This window comes from Botryllus schlosseri, chromosome 3 (assembly GCF_051294905.1).
Source record: "Botryllus schlosseri isolate E-star chromosome 3, Bs_hap1, whole genome shotgun sequence".
Classification (NCBI taxonomy): Eukaryota; Metazoa; Chordata; class Ascidiacea; order Stolidobranchia; family Styelidae; genus Botryllus; species Botryllus schlosseri.
This window is the reverse complement of record NC_137238.1, coordinates 23,280,796-23,301,753: the sequence shown is the minus strand read 5'-3', so window position 1 is coordinate 23,301,753 and position 20,958 is coordinate 23,280,796. Positions and strand designations below refer to the sequence as shown.

The following is a 20,958-nucleotide window of genomic DNA, read 5'->3' as shown; positions in this document are numbered from 1 at the left end:
AATCTCCGGCTCATCTCCCGAAGTACCCGCCTGAGCGCAACTTCAGTGCTGATTTACGGGATCTCAGTCGATTTTGGCAGTAAATGTGACCAGAATTCTCAAAAAAGAGGACAAACGGGCGTCCTCCGGAGACGCTGTCAAAAAAAGTCAAAAAGGAGGACAAATCCTCTTAAAAAAGAGAACGTATGGTAACCCTAGTATAGCCTTAAAATACATATCGGATAATTCTCTCTTCAACAGTTAAAACCGTCCATACCATCAAACTATCTGTTAGGATTGCTAACATTCTGGTTTCATTGTGTGGTATGGCGATAAGGGGGACACGAAGCATTTCACTGTCATAAAGCGGGGCGTGTCTAAAAAAAAGTTGGAGAACCACTCGGCTAAACTAAATCTTAATATTTCAAAAATGGACGAACGGAAAATAAACCGGTGCTGAACCATTTCCTACACCATGGTGAGAGGTTGTTTAAATTTATGCCTAGTACTGAAGCTTTCTGCAACAATTGCAAAAAGAAATTCAAGTTTCCAATCTAATTTTCATCAATCTTGATCACGCATTTGTAGAGATGTTATCCTAATCTTACATCCAATCTTAGCCAAATTTACGGGGGTCAGATACTTTCCTCACCCTAATGTTCGTCAAATGCAATCTAACAGTTTTTGAGCGAGTGAAAATGTAAATGCGAACCAAAATTTCGTAATTCGTAGTTATCAGGAGCTTTACTTTTGCATTTATTTTGATTTGACACACCCACTGTTGTCAAAGAGCACCTCTCTTCCGAATCAATTACACGTTTAACAGTAGTTGTAATTGTAATCAAATACATGTTTAACAGTTATTGCAATTATAATTTGATAATTTCAGCATTTAGTAATTGTAATTGTAATTGTAATGTAATTGAAACATACACGAGAGTAATTTTAATTGCAATTGTAAGTAAACTGAATTAATGTAATTGATCCAACTCTGATCAACACCAGTGCTTTTCAACTTCAAGCGTGGTACGCACTTGTGCGGATGAAAAATTGCAACGCGGATGACAATTGTGACGTTTTCTGACGTGGAATAATTAAAATATTCCTAATAGAAAATTTAAGTGCACTGGCTGCCTAACTTTTGTCGTTGCGAACATTTCTAAAAACTTGTTTGACTTATCACGCTCCTAGCTTTTCCAATAAGTTTTTCTCGCACCAGCCGTATTGAGTTAATATTTGCGCACAATTATTGTGTCATAATCTAAAGTCGGGTTCAGAAGCGGGAGTAGTGCTAGGCGTACACTCAATCAGTAAGTCTGAGCTTGTAACACGTAGGTAAAATGACGTAAAATAGAATTCTGCTTTCTTCTAACAGTCATCATAATTTCGTAATAACCGTTTGAATGACACAAGGCACGAAGATTGTAATGGCTCGATATCAACTAGCACAGTAACGGTAATAAAACGTTACGTCACTGTTTTAATGCTCTGCGATGTACCAAGTGTACAATGTACAATGTACAATTGTACATGCAATGGCATGGAGTAAATTGCGTTCTCGTGCAGACATGTCGTCATCGATAGACGATATAAAGTCCTTATCACGTCAAAGGACTTTGCATATCCCCACAACATGATGGTTTCGACGGTTACAACCGAACCATAGTTGCCGGTTGCCGGCATCCTTTATTCTTTCCTCTGCCGCCCCTAGAGGATTCCTTGACCGGTAGAATGCTGCAGCCAGAGTTGCATTTAAAACAATGTTTCAAACAAATGCCATTTAATTTTATTTTCAAACGTTGTATAATTATACCATAGTAGTGTAAATACTTTCGAAACACATGTAGTAGGAGCCTAAACCAGTGGTTCTCAAACTTTTCCAGATACGGCCCCACTTTATGATGGTGAAAATGTTCGCATCCCCCCTTGTCGCATATCACAAAATGCAACCATAATACTGGCAATCCCAACGGCTAGTTTGATGGCATGGAAGGTTATGACAGTTGATGAGATAATTCTCAAATACGAAATTCCGACCATAAACAGACCAATAAGCATGATATATAGGTACATCGCGCCCCCTTTGGATGTTCTCACGCCCACCAGTTTGAGAACCATTCCCATTCAATATGACGTCACAATTAAATATTTGTGACGTCATGACAAAACAACAATAAAAAATGTTTTAAACAAGGGCCCTGTCTTAAACATGTTTGTTGTAAATTTAATTTTGTTTTAAATGAAACGCTATACAGCTAAAGCACTGCGGCTGCGATAACGACAAAAACTTTTGCATCTAATAAAAGTGCCTGCCTATCAGCTATACCAAGGTCTGTCATGATCGATTTGCCCAGGCAGACTTAAATAAAGAAGCGTCGAGACCAATTGCACTATTTATCATTCTCATTCTGAATAGAATAACTGGACCGAACATGTTCGATCGTATATAATTCAAACCGTTAACTATAATTATAATTAGTTCACCGAAAATTTCGTGTGAGTCGGTGCATTAAACCAGGTTATTGCATCGGCATCGTGATGCAATAGAATCGAAGACCAGTCTAACTTTAGGGCACCGGAAATCATGCAATGCCTTTGACTGCGTATCTGCTGTTTGTTTTTGTTAATTTTTCTATATATTCATTGGCGTGTTGGGCCTTCCAGTAATACAGTGCCATGCAATGCAAAGTATATTGCGACCCCTATCAGCAAGATGGTCGCTATGCTGCGGGAATGACCAATGCAGTCAGAAAAAGAGCAGGCTCACAGCAGAAACAATACGTTGATAAGCGAACAAGAAATGGTGAGCGTAACATAGAATGAAACTTGATATTTAATTATTTATGGATTAACGACGGAAGATTAATTGTATAAGCTTACTTGTCGCCTCAGGTTGGCTAGTCAGTCTTGGCGACATATCATGGTATTCAAAACAGAAAGTACCATCATTTATCTGGATATCGAAACCCACTGGACATACACATTACGAAGCGTAAGTTATCACTACGGTAGTATTGTGACTTTATTCGTTTGGCGACTTTGGGATTGGAAAATTATCACATGAGTGATCCCATCTCGATTCGCTGACTTCATCGATGGTTCACAAACATTTTGTCTAATCGTCATCTGTATCAGGTTACTGACACATCTTCGCTGTACTCAGGTGGGCTTCGTCTACTTGTGTCACTTCCGCAAGGAGTTATGTTTGCATACTACTTCTGCCTACCCTAGCAGGCCTGGTTGAGCTTAACATTAAGTAAATTTTCTATCAACACCCATCGTATAAACAAAGTGAACTTATCAAGATATAAAACAGTACCAACTAAATATATTTAACGCAACGTTTTACTATTTTCGCCTCCTATCGCCAACATTTTTCTCCGCCTGCCTCACAGCTGCTCCCAGCCTACATAATCTCGGTCATGGGTTACTTCATTACATACTACGCATGAATAGCTACACCACATCCAGTGGCGTGGTCACGGAGCAAACAAAATTTCCGAACTACACCCTACCCGGATTTTGGGGAAGTCAAAAATATTGGTCTCTTCCAAATTTTTACTGGCTTCACCATATTACACCCTGGCTATTCGAATGCCCAGCAATATCCTTTTAATTTTGACAGCCGCTAAGTCAGTGATATTTCGCAGGTATTAATAGCCTCAGAGGAAATCTAATATTGATCGCCGATAAAAACGAAAACGCAATCCGGCATTAACCATGAATAACCAGTCAACAGCATGCTCATAGAGTTACCCCAACCATGTAATCATTATCAATCGTGATATGAGGATAACAATACGTAACAGAATCCGTAGAAAATATAGTTAAGCTTGATATTTTTATTGATGTTGTCTATTATTTGACTTGATTCTGAAAACGTCATTATTTTGCCACTACCTTCGATCATTACCTCTCTGCATAGCTATACAAAACTTGCTTGTATTTCACTAGTCGCCGCGAATGACGCACAGGCGAATGTACCATTGGATGAAATCAATAAGTCATTGATACCATCGAGAAAACAAGCGAGAAAAAAGGAGGTCATCTGGATATCATGTTGGACGACAGAGCTTGTGCTCTACTTTAGGCAATTCTCATTGATTAGGAGTGACGATGTCGTATAAATCATCTCCTGTATGTATTTCAATGTATGTCATGGAGCGCCAGTGGTGGCGAAAGTATTCAGCAGTGGGACTCAAGCAAAAGTGACACGTACATTTATATTCCAATACATGTAAAAATAACGATATCCAAGAAGAGTAAACAGATTTTAAGTGGATGTTGAACATGAATTCCTGATATGAATTCAAGTAAATCATTTCCAACACTACCTTTTCGCCAGTGCTCTCATACTTTTAGATAGGGTTACAATTTATCTTGAAATCCGAAAAGAAGAGGACATTTTCAACAATTCTGAAATGTCTAGTACTGGTTATTATGAACAATGAACGTCTTTCGACAATAGTACTGTGTCGACTAAAAAAGGTCATCTTTGCGATCTTTACTACCGAAATACCCGTCGCGCCATATTTTTCATTGATTGTCTTGGCAACTCTGTCGTTCGCTGTGTCGCAGTCGAGTTTTTTATTGCATTTTATTACTTTATCTAGAAAAATAGGACAAATTTCAAAAGAGAGTACATTTAGACGTACTCCGGAGAAACTTTCAATTTATTGAAAAAAGAGGACAAATCCTCTTAAAAGAGGACATATGTTAACCCTACTTTTAGCGGTTAACTGAACGTAGTTACTGATGAAATTGCAAGATGCATCCAGATGACTACTGTAGAATGACTAATGACGCAACTAATTGTAATGGGCGCTATTTCTGAAAATACATTTAGTAACGATGATACCGTGATTATGTGATACAGTTTGCATTCGAATTTCATCATCACAGAGCTGCAAATATATGTTATTGTGGCGACACCATGCGGCACCACTACTGTGGTCATCGAAGCGTACAGTGCTTTCTCTTATTTTCATGTCGCTTTATATATAAAGCCGTTTGTTTGTGCATTGGTCAGTTCGCCGAAGTGCTTCTTACAATAGACTTGTTATCCGTTCAACTGGTGACCCAGCGAGCCAGAAAATTTTGTGTAGTTCACGAAGCAAGATGAATCTCGACAATCATGCAGGTTTAGATACACCAGCGGAGAACGCAGTAGCTATCAAGCTTCCTTCATTTTGTCCGACACAGCCGCGCACCTGGTTTTGCCAGGCCGAGGCCCAATTCCAGATTCGAGGAATCAAAACAGACAGTACAAAAGCTCTATACTACGTGGTCTCCGCATTAGACCAGGACACAGCAAGTCGACTAATCGACATTTTAGAACGTCTTCCACACGAGAACCAATACGCAGCAATAAAGCAATGCCTTTTTACACTTACGACATTTCACAAGAGCACGCAGCGCGACTAATCAGCATTCCGCGTTCGGGCAATCGCAAGCCTTCCGCACTCATGGACGAGATGCTCTCTTTACTAGGTGATCATCAACCGTGTTTACTATTCGAACACCTCTTCTTGCAGCATATGCGCGAGGATATTCGCCTCGCACTCGTCGAGCATAATATCACAAATCCTAGGGAGTTGGCCAAGGGAGCTGACTTGATATGGCACGCACGTAGCACGGACGCAGAATTTGCGATTAACATCCAAAAGCGCTTGAGACAAGTTAATACAGGTAGCAGCAGTACTTCTGCGGAGATGTGCTACTATCACCATACTTTCGGCGACAAAGCACGCAAATGGGCCGGATGCGGCCCGCCATACGATTTTATCCGGCCCGCATAGCAATTCTGAGTACATTGAAAAAAGATTATATTATCCGTCACATGCACATTAATGAACCAAATTACATCGTCCGTTATGACAGTTAAATATCTTGTATTCATCACAACGCATACGCAGGGATAACGCCAGATTTTTACTAACGCAGGGGTGGCCAACCTTTTTGCCATTCACGGCCGCACTTCGACCACTCGTGAGCCTACGGCCGTATTCCAGGGCATAGTCGTAATGAACGAGCTGGACGTCAAATAACCAGGTTAAAGTGTCTATGTCCATTTCTGGTGCACTCCGGACTAATCTATTTAATGATAGACTTACTATACGCACCAAAACCGCGAGTGGTCACTGGTAATGTTAAGAAAGGAAGTGCTCATAGTCGCGCGAAGCGCTGAAAAAAATTCAGATTCACCAACGAATTTCGTCATTGATATTACCATGAAACCTTTATCCTTTCTCATCCCGTGTGATCAGATTCAATGGTATAGAGTTGATGTAGGGGTGTTTTCGAAAATTTAAAGCAAGTTATAAATTATGATGCATCTTCGGGTGGGCCAATTGGTAATAATCACTTTGTAGCATGCTGTTATTTTCTTGACGTCCCATCAGGATTGTTAGTATAGTGAGAAGCACACGATTCCGAGCCGATATTTCCATGTGAGGTGCATCATTTTCACTGATGTTTGCATGTGTATTGTGGGGCTCTGATTGCAAAGGGTGCTACTATATTAAAATCGAAAAACGTAGTTGCATTGAATCGCGCCCAGCGCGAAGAAAATTTCAAGATTATTTAAAATCTTTCAAGAATTCGGGATTCAATTCGTGAATTCGAATTGCATGTCGACGGCCGCAGGTTGGCCACCCCTGGACCAGAGCAAACGGAGCACTGAAATATGACTACTTGTTTCGCCGGCAATGCCATTGTTTTAGCGCTTCTTAATTGTATTCAACCGGACAAACATCGTATTTTCGACAATTTCATTGCTCGCAAATAATGGCGTTGTGAATCGCTAGAATGAAACCCCTATGGTCCGTGTACTATCTATATATGCTTGATAATAAAGTATTCCAGCGAGAAGCAATGGCACGAGACAACATTTTGGATTCCGTTGACTGGTCCGGCCAGCGAGCGATTTCATGACTTCGATCCGACCCGCGATGCAATTTCAGTTTGACACCTCTGAACTAGGTATTATCAGCCAGAGTTGATGGGATGTATGGAATTGTTTTTTTTCACCACCAGTCACAAGAAGAACAACATATCGAAATAAAAACACACAACAAAAGTTATTTCATTTAATGCGATGGCTGCATTTGTTTACTTTCCACTAGCTTGTCGATGCGTGGCATACGTTTGCTTACAGCGCATCGAAAGTCATGTATGGGCGCAACAAGGCGGTTTCGTTTCTTCGACTTGATAGTCACCAGGGATGAAAATCCTTGCTCGAATTCCCACGTATAAGGGAAAATTATTAGCTGGGGAATAGCGTGAGACGACGGCTTCAAAAAACTCAAAATCAGCCTCACTTTAACTACTTACTCCGTTCGGTCGAAAAACCTGAACTACTTACTACCTTCGGTCGAAAAAAGCAGAATCTACGCGTACCACCTGGAAGACCTTCGCGTACCACTATTGGTACGCGTACCACAGGTTGGGAACCACTGGTATACAAAGATCAGGGAATAAACCTTCGATCCACACTCCTGACTCACTTTTCCCTTTTTAGGTGTACCTCCTCATCTCGATATCTCCGGTATGTTCAATTAGACACAGGCACAAAAAACTTTATTTATGCGATCACATAAAACATAACAAGAGTGAAATCACGTAAAGTGGGTAACCATGTGTTTACCTACGTTGCATTTATGCGCGAAAATCCCACACGAATATTTTTCACACAGATCCCACACGAATATTTTTCGAGTCCTATGTGGGAAGCGATATGCATTTGTAAAGTACTTTTACGAGTGAACGCTTACGCGTGAACGCCTTGCCGCAGATCTGACATTCGTGGTTTATCGCGCCCAAGGTGTTGTTCGATATGCATTTTGAGGTTCCATTTTCTGGCGAAATGACAACCACATATCTCGCAGCCGTGATTCTTGATACCAGCATACAGTCGCAGGTGCTCGTTGAGACGAACGACCTGACCTCTGTTGGCGAATCTTCTCTCACATATCCAGCATTCTTGGAGAGTAACCTCGGCGTTTTCCATTATTAACCACGTAACGATATTTCTGAAATGATAACAGGATAAGTATAAACACATTCTACACTGTCGAAGTCTGAACGAGCGAGATAAGGCTGGTCTTCTCGATCTACGCAATAATATAATTACCCTAACCGCTTAGGTTTGTTATTTACCTACATCATCATCATCATCATTATAGCAGTAAAACAATACTCAACACAATTTATCTACATCATCATTATAGCAGTAAAACAATACTCAACACACTCGCTATCATTGATGAGTATAGTTGGCTTCTAGTCTACAGTTCGATACGTTCAATTCCGACTCAAATAAATGATTATGATCGATTTGATTTCACGCAACAATTTATACCCCGAAGCTTTCTATATACTTTTTTCACAAATCATCAAGGTCAGCTGTCAATATAATCCTCAAGGGTGAAACACACCCAACACCTCGAGCTAGTGCTAAAGCAGACCTGCGATTGGTAACCCGACAAGGTGCGAGAAAGTATTCTGGTCTCGAAGGCGGTGCTTGATTATTACAGTAGATATTCACAGTCTCGCCGCGTTCATGTAGATTCGATTTGAGGTCTATGCCGAACGAATAATCCTGTTGTGGTTAAATATGTTTGTTCGTGTATTGGATCTACAAGTCGTTGAACCTACAGCATTAAAATTATCCAACGGTTATGGGGTAAACAAGCCAATGTTATTTTTTCGCGGAGGTACAACGTGGTGTAAACAAGTTTGAATATTAATCGTTGATTCATAGAGTCAGACAGAGTGAATATCCGGATCCGGTTACACACTTTCTCGTGTCATAGCCGGTAATTTTGATGCAGATCGGGTGACATACCAATAAGACACATTGCAATGACTCTGAGTCTGTAAATAGACACACAAACACGGAACCGTAACATGGGTATTCGCACGACTACCATCGACAGAGAAAGTGAACTGTACAGCATATACCAACAGAGCGTTCACATGTAGTCGAATATGCGAACCGTGCACAATCATATACCCAGATTTTTGTTGGATGTGTACAAATCCGATAAATCGATACATTTCTTTCCTTTTGACGTCAATAATACAAGCGTCAATCATATTCATCGCTCGAATGTGAGGCTCGTCAGGTGTAAAATCCATGTCAAATAGGTGTATGAATGTATTTTAGCGATTATGAATCATTGACGCCAAAATGAATATCCTCGTCTGTACGCCGCCTCGGTATCGAGATGATCTACATTACATGAACCAAACCAAGACCAGACACTACCGAACAGCTGAAAGTTGTATCTGCGACTAATTTGTGAAATTCAGTTCGCGATAGTTTTTAACCAACAGCGCTTTCCGAAAAATCATCCTGAAACACAGTCGACTGATCTCTAAAACCTGTAGAAATAAAAAACAGACCGATGCTATATCACCAAGTACTAAACCAACCCCCCTCAAGACGTAGCACATTCGGTAAGTGATGGAAATAACCCTGTAGTTCGAACTACAGGTGGAGACACGAATCGGGTTAGTTGAATGGAAAATCGCACTTCTACAGAAAATAATCATGCTAACTATTTTCCAGGTTCAATACGACAGCATTAGCAAACTCCGCGACTTTGTTGACTGCTGATAATTCGACAATATCGACCCTCAGAAAGAAAAGAGTGAATTCATACTCGATCATGCTAACAATTCGAGGAAGATGCAATAAAACGATAAGAAAACCCGGTTACATCCGTACTAATCTTAATTTATAAGACTTACTTGATAACTCTGTATAGCAGTGGTTCCCAACCGGAGGGGAATTCCCCCCCTTGGGGAATTCCCTCCTTGAGGGAATATTGAAATCTTTAGGGGGGAATCTGGCTTAGGCATTGTATCGGAAGAAGGCACTGGATTCACAAGGTTTTTTGATTTTGCTCAAGTAAAAATTAGTTCTTTAAAATAGTATGTTTCTTCGGCGGATTTCAAGCTAGGTGTTATGTTTAAATGCTTTCCGTAGATATTACAGCCCCTGATAAAGTGAGGCTCACGAGACGATTTCGTTAGGTCCGCGACAGCCTCTCGACCAAATTACTGTAGGTCCGTGACAGCCTCTCGACCAAATTACTACTAAGCAGGATCACATCAAGTCAAATTCAGCACAAGGGTGCTAGTGAAATTGTTTAACTCTTTAAGCCAATATATGAGCTAACGTGAAAAAATTAATCAATTCAACTCAAGTTCATAGCAAGCGGACTTGATGATTTATTTTTCATCAGCGGCCACCCGACCGGCCAAAAACAGGTCAAATGTGACTGTTTGTTTGTATGGGGCTGTTTGTTTGTATGGGGTATTCATGGTGTTTGACGACTACTATGGTCATTTACACCAGGCCGAGGGGGGCACGAGACGAAAAAGGTTGGGAACCACTGCTGTATAGTAACTATTCTACACTAACAAGTTTGAAAACTATTCTCAACCTGATAAATTGAATGATACGCAAACTAAAATAATTGAGAATTTCCAAATGTTGCTCTCTATATGAAGAAGGGTGCTTGGGCTCGCTCAAATATCGGTAAACTTCTTCGCAATACATTCGGGGCTTTTGATAATATTCAACTTATTTCTGTGGGCAGGCAGCTGGCCGTGTCTTAATCCGACTACTATTCACACCAATAATTTTTTTCTTAAGTCGCCAAAGGTTTGCAATATATTTACCTCTTCTTCGCAACATTCAGCTGTATGAGTTTCATTCCAACGACTATTCACACCAATAAATTCCTTCCCAAGTCACCGAACGTTCGCAATATATTTACCAGTTTCCGCACAACGTTCAGCTGTACGTGAGCTTTAATCCGACGACTAATTGACACTCCGGTAACACTGAACACACGACGCTTACCCTAGTATCAACCATTTTCACTTCGAGGTCCACCGTTACCTGAGTAAAAACACCATTTTCACTTCATGATCGGACAGTGACAATTCGACAATTCATATACCAACTACAACTATCGGCCTGTTGGTGTCGTTAATCGCTATATCTTCTTATTAATCCATAAAATATCGCCGGGGTTCGACTGTCGCCACCGCAGTATGGATGCAGTATAGGCAGAGTTACATTTGTAAACTCGAGTTTCATACATCAAGCCCGTCAACTTTGCCGCGCATTGCGCCGTTTCAAACTCATGAAACTTATTACACAGAATTTGAAATTGCCTCAACGGATCGGTGATCCGCTAAATGAGTACTATACTCATTGAGTAGTGTTTGACGACGGATTTCCGTTTTTGCCGTTACCCTACCAGTTTACCAGGGCTGGATATTGGTACAGGTGTTACACTTGACTGCCAGGAGACAACGAGACTAGACTCACTAGAGCAGTGGTTCTCAACCTTTTTATCTTCGCGGACCCCTTTCGAAACGTCAGGGACCCCGCGGACCCCCACGAAGTTTTACTTGAAATTTAGCTCAATCATCAATCATTGTGCAATCGCCATCTCTGTCTTGTGCAAATGATACTGCAGGCATAGTGATAAACAGTAACAAAATGACTTTTCTTGAAAATAAGATCATACTATTCATCTAGAAAAGTGGTTCCCAACCTGTGGTACGCGAGTAGATTCTGCTTTTTTCGACCGAAGGGAGTAGGTAAGTAGTGTGTATTAAAGCTGTTCATAGCCACCAATGAGCGAGCGCCACGTGTACAGCCACGCCCACTTTCTAATTTGAATATTCCCGCTTAATTTTTTTAATTTACTTTTAATACTCGTCAATGGGTTACGAGAACGGACCCTCGCCTAGAATTGAACCGAGGACCTCACGACTCAGATATGAAAACGCGCCTTCTCCTGGAATCGAGCCGAGAACCTTATGTCTTATAGACCAAAACTGTAACCAAAACTGTAACCATTACACTATCTCACTCGCTGAGATCCACCGTCTGTACTGAAGCTTTTAAAGGCGAATGAAAACGGCTCCTTTCCCTGGAGGACCCTATGACTTGTAGAACAGAACCGTAACCATTACACTATCGCGTTCGCTGCCGATCCCTGTCTGTATTGAAGCTTTTAAAAGGTTGTCTAATGAGGCACAAGCATTGAAAACACATTTGTTATTGTCACCATATATTTTCCGGGATATCAACATGATAATGCTCCCTATAATGTTCCTCATCGGAGGCGCTAAATGGCTCCGACGCAATGTCTGGCCTTAAGAAGACTTCGAGACCGCCGACTTGATTGTACACGACTGGGCTAATTTCCGCAGCCCTTTCAGACGATCTGCGCGAGGCATGATACTCCCTATAGGCTCGCAGTGTTGCATCATCCGATGGAGGTTCTGTTTTTATCCTCACAGCAGAAAAATCCGCTACGCCAGCGCCCGACGAATGAGGTTCTGTTTTATCCTCACAGCAAAAAAATCCGCTTCGCCGGCGCTCGACTCCTCCTCGGCTTCACCCCTCTCAACCTTCATTCCGTTATCTTCGCGAATGATAACCGGAACCTCACTCGCGTCCTCCTCCATCTGCTGGTTCGTACTTGTCTCGGCAGCCCCCTCTTTGCGAGTTTCTGTTATCCCCCGCTCGAGCATAGCGGCTCAACATCTTAAAATTGCATCTTTGTTACGTCTGTATCTCTGCTTCATGAACTCACGATCGTTAGCTCTAGATCTATCTTTTTTCTTCAAACCGTAGGGTTTATAATCTCTCTGGACACAGTCCCACATGCCCGGCGTATCCAGCATACCGTCGTCATATTTGCAGAGCATCTCCGCAAGACGGTCATTGCTAAAATCTTTCCGTGCCTTTCTGGCGGCACCGGGTCTCTTCCTTGTCTTTCTCCCTCTATTCTCCATATTATAGTTTTAAATTACGAATCCTGTAATAGAGATTATTACGATTTAAAATTCGTAACTTATAACACAATTATTCTATCAGTCCGAACAGCTACGAGTTCTCGATGCAACTTCTCAGTGCGGAATGGATATTAATATAAAATATATCTCGTTTTGAAAGATACAAACCGATTATGAGCTACTGATGCATGAACATTTGCAACATCGTATCAGCGGCGTACCATTTCAATGTGCATGGTCGTTAAATAGGGGAGAGAGTATTCATACGATAATTATTCTGCCCCGGTATATATACCTCTGATTATATCTTCGCTGATTCGAAGCGCACATTTGATTTTGTAATTATTAAAATTACTGTCCGTGATTAACCAACTCTAGGAATATACCGTTAGCTTATAATTGCGATTACAATCAGACTTATTTCAGTAAATGATGGCTATTTATAATACTTTCGATTGAATTTTTGGAGAGAGTGATGCCTGGTGCCCATACTAATATCATTATAAGTTGCATTACCTCGCGCGCGGCGCGAAGAACAATTTTGAATAGCATAAATCTGCTTGAAGAAAATACTGTTTGTTGATTTACGAAAAACTATTGAGCCTGCTTCAAGCCTTCAAAATTCCGGACATTTGGGCATATTTTAGAAATTCCTCCCGGACCCAGATTTTTCAGTGAAATTCCGGACATGTCCGGGAAATTCTGGATGTATGGCAACCCTAGCCTAGTCGAGGTGAAATTGCCTTGTCTAGACAATCGTGCTACCACCGAGGGTCGTTTACAGTCTTTCGCATTCGCGGCGAAGGCCGTGGTTTTAACCGACCACGCCAACTCGAATAATATTTTGACAATATCGAGAGAAGGAGCGTCTCGGAGTCGAACCAAGCACCTTGTCGTGCTACCTTGCTCATTGCCCACTACCATAGCTTCATTATGTGTTGGTACGTCGTGGCGCGGTAATCGCTGACGACGAAATGCCCATTTCTATAAATTATGCGTGTTTCTCAGAGAAGGGCATCCAATAAGCAAGAATTAGTGACACTAATTCGCCCAAAGCACGTACGTAAATTGGGAACTGTTGGAAAAAGTTTCAAAAAATACGCTGTGATCTATGTTCGTTTGCAAAATAATTTTGGGCTCTTTTGAAGCTTGGCCCTCTCGAGCGGTTTGGGGTGCCCAGTGACGGTCCTGCACAAAATGAATGAATCGAAAGTGAATGATAGCGTAAACTGCGCTGTTTATTTAGCGCTTGCCTGTCGTCAAATGACACGTCTTGAACTTTAAGTCAAATCGAATATGTTTCCAGCCCTAATGTTACCTCAAGAAATTCTGAATCATTTTAAAATCTCATGTTCTATTTATTTTTATCAATGGACAAGCCTTCAACATTGCATCCTGAAATTAAGGTATAAAATTGTAATATACCTGGCGGACCGGCAGGAATGACATCGCGGACCGGCACTGGTCCGCGGACCGGCGGTTCAGAACCACTGGTGTAGATTATGATATCAGTGCCAACTGTGCTATAGTGTAGATCAGTGGTTCTTAACCTTGCCCCCAGCGCCCCCCAGGGGGCGCTGGCGATTTTGAAGGGGGACGGAAACGCTCAGGGGGCGATATGGGGGGCGCTGGGCTCAGGGGGGCGGTAGGGGGGGGCGCTGGAGAAAAATGACTTCGCAGTAGATGATGTGGTGATAGGACAAATCCTTAATGAGTATTCAGAGCAAATTAACACCGAAAACTTCGTTACATATAGCCTTCAAAATACATATAGGTTTAATTGTCCATGGGCGCCTAAATGACTGGCACCGAATGTTCCTGTCTTGGCAATCTGAACCACAGAAGACGAATTCAATCTGGCAGGGAAAAGTTATATGTCAGTGAAGAAATACCAATCTGAAATCGTGTGCATCTTGTAGTTTAGTACGATTGGGCGACGGGGATATTCCTGCTGGGCGATATCCCCATTGAGCGATTCTACATTTTTTGATATTGCAGACAGGGGGTCACGAAAAAACATCATGCAACGAAATCATACCAACGGGTTCGCCCGCCCGAATATGTTTAATTATTAGTAACGGGCCCTACAGTTTCCAAGAAACCTCACAATGTTCGCTTTAAGTTTTGATGAGTCTGCGCACACTCAACAACTCACTGCGCTGACCCTTGGACAACAGTGCGACGTAACGACTAAAAGGTAATAACTTCGGATTTGTTGTGCGTAACGTAGATTTTCTGTGCGCAGAGACCGTGTCAGCACTGCGCACGTGCGCAGCTTAGCGGGAACATTGCACCTCACTCAGCTCTACCGGTTAATGTGTTTACGTGAGCAGAGACAGGATAAAAATTAATCTCAATTTACATGCAATTCCCGATGATATTGACCAATTCAATCATTAATTAATGAAATTTTGCGCGCTTCGCGCGACTAGGCGAGAATAGCTGCCTCAGTAAATGGACGCCCAATGTATAGATACCTAATAGGCTATCAGCAAATAGCGGACAGCCTAATGGGGGTCTGAGAGCAAAGCCCCCGGAAGTTCGGTTTATCACCCGATGGGGGCCCAGGACCAACGTTTTTTTGGGGGGGGGCTGACGAAGTGCTGCTACGGCCCTGATAACGAATAATTGTACCTGCGGGCACGCCCGAATATGTTTAATTATTAATTTCGTGCCCTTTATTTTCCTATACAACAGCTCAATCAGTGCTACTGGTAAATCTGATTACGTGGGCTGAGAGGATAAAAAGATTATAGCGACTTATATATGTAATTACCACCTATTCATTCATGCATTATAGAAAATTTTGGTACCTAGGGCGACCAGGCCACACAAACTTTGCTGACCATCGAAATCACGATATGGGGTTCGTGGGGCATCAGAAGTTCGGCTTATCACGCTATGGGTGCGCAAGGCAATCGTTTTTAGGGGGGTTGACGAAGTGCTCTTACGGCCCTCCCTCTTACTCATTGTCTTTATTACATTCCTTACAAAATGATGTTGGGGGGGGCGCTGGAGCACGATAATTTTTGAAAGGGGGCGCTGGAGGAAAGGTTACGAACCACTGGTGTAGATTATGATATCAGTGCCAACTGTGCTATACAGAGTGATGACAGCTATTTATGGTACGCATTCAATAGACCCTTTACACCTTTGACACGAACCAATCAGTAAACGAAGAACAAGGAGGGGCAAGCTCACTATGAGCTCTTATGGAAAAGGGTTGAAATATGAAGGTTTCTAGCAAAATTACATTGAATTGTGGATGGCTGGCCTTAATGAATAGTAATAGCGTAGAGTTAGTATGTAGTTGCGTCGTTTTAGTCTAGGATGAACATGAATGGTGGCAAGTAAGCATCAGCGTCCTATGTCTAAATGTATGAATTTTGGACAACTTTTCCGATTAAGCGACGATTGTTGTATACTAGACTACACAGGATTGTGGTAATGCATATTTTGACGATTTCATAGGCTCCAGTTCTCGGGCAAAATTTTCAAGCATATCTCATTTTCAGAAATATATGCTATAAAATATAATAATAATAATAATAATAATATTGGAGTATTTGGTTGTATTAAGAATTAATTCATAATAATTAATTATTACTTTAAATTAACCTAACTTCTGAACTGACGCACCACTGCTGTGGATGCCTGCGAAACGATCTGGATATATTGCACCTGGACGTACCCGCCGTGGGACCAAGCGGATGACCCCAGAGGACTCCTCAACTCCGACCACACAGGAACACCAAAGAGAAGATATTTCTCAACATGGCGCCTGTGCAACACCGAACTGTGGCTCACAAAAAAGCTCTGCTGCAAAAGAAAAAAAGAAGAGACACAGATGGAGTAAAGAAGAGTATAAAGAAATAATGAGATGTTACTTCTTAGCCAAACTTGAAAACTCGGCAGGAGTAACCGAAGGAACTTTTCAAAAATGGAAAGAGAGAACAAACAACTCTCCAACCATGACTGCCAATACCCTGGCAACCATGAGACGCTGTGTAATGAAAAAATTATCAGAACAAGAACTCGCAGAAATCGAGAGCGAAATTTGTAACAAAAACACAGAAAACTCTGAGGCACTAGAACTTCAATTCGGCCAAGATGACCTGTATCCGCAACAACCACTTGAAGACCTGAACATCCCAGAGGTAGAATCACAAAACACCGTCGGGCACTCGAATGAACCAACATCACCTAACGTTGATGACATGGACACGGAATTAGAATTGGAGATCAAAAATCAAATTATCGACCGAATGAACTCCACATTGGATATAAATGACAGAGTGAATTTACCTGACCTACAAATTACAAAGAAACTGAAAACTGATATTGCAGTAGCGAACAAAATTTTGACAGAAACCATACTACCTGCAATAAATGACAAAAAAGGAGAAAGACCACAATGTCCCTTAACGACAATCAACAACCTCATTTACAGCACTGCGGCAGTTATCTCGGAAAGGCACTGCAAAATACCAAGACCTGTCAACAAAAAAAGGGGAAGCCACACGCCAGCTTGGCAACGCAGAATTGAAAACAAAATCGCTAAACTAAGGTGTGATGTTGCGATACTCTCAGAACTAAAAAAAGGAAATGTTTCCCGCAAAGTAAAAAATAAAGTAAAAAAAATAGAACTGGAGCACCAAACAAAACTGCAGTCAAGAGAAAAAGTGACAATGTTGCAAGAGGAATTAAAAATGAGAATATGCGCCAAAGCACAACGATTGAAACGATATAAAAAACGAGAAACACAATATCGCCAAAACTTGTTATTTACTCGCAAACCTGGCCAATTTTTCCGAATGATGAAACAAAAGTCAAACCACAAAATTACCAGCAGCAAAATTCCAGCCACTGCAGATCTGGAATCATTTTGGAAAGAAATATGGGAAACCGAAAAATTGCACAACTCAAATGCAACTTGGATACAAGACCTCCACACTGACCACCTACAAACACCAGAACAACAATGGTCAGAAATCACAAAACAAGAAATCAAGGAGGCCCTAAAAAGTTCACTGAATTGGAAAGCAGCTGGTCCTGACCAGATCAAAAACTTTTGGCTAAAAAAACTAACTGCAACACATAATTACCTAGCGGCGATCTACAATGAGCTTTTATCCTCAACCAACTCGCACGAGATCCCAGCCTGGTTCACACAAGGGATCACCTATCTTATTCCAAAAAATGAAAACACCGGGGACCCCAAGAACTACAGGCCGATAACATGCCTGACAACCATGTACAAAACACTGACCAAAATCCTGGCAAAACGAAGTTACAAACACCTAGAAAACCTCCTTCCGCCTGAGCAGAAAGGATGCAAGGAAGGTGCCCTTGGCTGTAAGGACCACCTGCTCCTTGACAAAACCATTCTTGAAAACTGCAAGAGGAGACACACTAACCTCAGCATGGCATGGATAGACTACAAAAAAGCTTTCGATTCGGTCCCTCACACATGGATACTGAAAACAATGCGTATGTACAAAATGAATCCGATTATCATCAGATTTATTGAAGATTCAATGAAAAATTGGCATACCAAACTGTTGATCAAACATGACCAAGGCGAAACAGAAACCTGTACAATTCAGATACGGAATGGTATCTTTCAAGGCGACTCATTCTCACCACTTCTATTCTGCCTCAGTTTAGCTCCACTTAGTGAGTTGCTGAGAAAAAATGAAACAGGATATGTGATGAAAAAAGCAGCAAACTCTGAAGGTCAAAAGATTCATCACCTTTTTTGTTCATGGATGATCTGAAACTGTACGCGAAATCCGATGCAGACCTGAATAACCAAATGAAAATTGTTCATGAGTTTTCGGAAGATATAAAAATGAAATTTGGTTTGGATAAATGCTCAAAACTTACCATACGACGTGGACGAGTCACCAGCACTGGCGACATGAGCTTCAAACTGGGTGAAACCATAACAGAATTGAATGCCGAAGATCACTATAAATATCTAGGGATCTGTGAAAGCGACAACATTAAACATGCTGCAATGAAATCAAGTCTGAAAGTCTGAAAAAGGAATACATTAGAGGCTCAAGTCAATTCTCAAAACTGAACTCAATTCCAAAAACAAAATCAATGCCATAAACAGTCTTGCAGTGCCTGTCTTGAGATATAGCTTTGGTGTGGTGAACTGGCGCAAAGATGAAATTAAAAAATTGGAGACAAAGACGAGAAAATTGATGACAATGCACCACATGCATCACCCAAAATCTGATACACAAAGACTGTACATCCCCAGAAAAAAAGGTGGTCGAGGACTACAAGAAATTGAACAAACTTTCAAAACAGAAATCATCGGCTTGTCACAGTACATCAACAACAGCGAAAACATTTACTGCATACTCATTGCACAGGAAGACAAACAGCGCAAAACAAAATCTCTGAGCTATCGTCACGACAAGTACGTCAGAGAAGTCAACATGGAAACAGCTAACCTGTACACTGCTGAAAACACTGTTGCCAAACCCACAACAATAGCAAAAGCAGCACGAGTCCAGTACAAAAATGCAATGCTCAAAATGAGAGAAACGATATGGGAATCGATGCCTCTTCATGGACAGCACAAGAAGTTAACTTCACAGCCCCATGTAGACGAGCTTTCATGGACCTGGCTATCCAGCTCTGGCCTGAAACCGGCAAGCGAAGGATTCATTTTCGCAGCACAAGACCAATCGCTTCCTACAAAATACTATCGCAAAAGAATTCTGAAGCAAAACACGGACGGCAAATGCAGAATATGCCACAACCAAAATGAAACTGTAGCACATCTCATGTCCGGCTGTGGTGCACTTGCAGCTACCGAATACACATGGAGACACAATAGGATTGGTCACTACATTCATCTTGAATTATGCAAACATTTTAACATCACCACTTCGACAAAAAATTGGTATGATTACAGCCCAGCACCAGTGACAGAAAACGAACAAGTAAAAATTCTGTGGGATGTACCAGTTATAACTGACCGCGAAATCAGGAGCAACCGCCCGGATATAATCGTCAAACTAAAAAAGAAAAGAGAATGCTTATTCATTGAACTGGCTGTCCCAGCTGATCACAACCTACTGCAAAAAGAATCAGAAAAATACTCGAAATACGCAGACCTCAAATGGAATGTGAGAAAATGTGGCGATGCAAAATAAACATTGTACCGATAGTCATTGGTGCTACAGGGGTCGTGAGCAAAAAACTCATGAGGCATATCAAACAAATTCCGGGTAACGTTCGATTCGACATGATCCAGAAAATCACATTATTGGGCACTGTGCACATTCTTCGGAAGGCCTTGAATGCACCACTGGACTAAAATTACACTTGTGAATCACAGCATAATTTCTGTAATTTCGATTCTTCATCTTCAATCATCTCTACCTCTGCTCTGTAACCCTTGCCAATTCTTCATCTGCTGCAATTCTGTAATCTGACTTCTCCGTGTATTGCATAGGAATAACAATTTGTGTGTATTACTGAAATTTTAAAAATTTACTCCAATCTCGCCATTTTCCTTTGGGGGCAGGTTGCTCCCCGGATTATGTGTGTATCTACCAGTTTTACTGTGAATAAAGAATATAATAATAATATAATAATTTATAGAGCGCCGAATATAACAATTTGTCATTACTACACTAGGGCGCTGTACATAAAAGGCAATAAAATATAAAAGTAAACGATATGTATAAAAGACGAAGTCCATAGTTGTAGGGCGGAAAAACACTACTCTAGTTCGAACGCTCGTGTGAATAAAACGGTCTTGATTTTGCGTTTGAAAACATATAGCGAGTCACATAGTCTGATAGAAATTGGAAGATTGTTCCACAGAATGGCGGCCGGGGAAGAAAAGGTTCTCACACCGTAGGTCGATGTTCTGACTCTTGGAACTGACAAGAGCATTTGGGACTGTGAACGTAGCGCTCTTCCGGGATTATACATTGTCACTAGCTCACGAAGATACGTTGGTGCACTTCCCTCCATGCATTTGAAGACGTACAGAAGAAGCTTGTATTCAGACCTAAATTTCACGGGTAACCAATGAAGGGATCTAAGAATCGGCGTTACGTGATCACGCTTCCTTGACCGAGTTACCAAACGAGCAGCGATGTTTTGTATCTTTTGTAGCTT

At 41.4% G+C, this 20,958-nt stretch overlaps 1 pseudogene; it reads left to right on the top strand.

Annotated features, from left to right (window-relative positions):
- Nucleotides 1-4,904: 4,904 nt before the first annotated feature.
- LOC145435408 (uncharacterized) lies at nucleotides 4,905-7,993 on the top strand (annotated as a pseudogene).
- The last annotated feature ends 12,965 nt before the right edge of the window (nucleotides 7,994-20,958 follow it).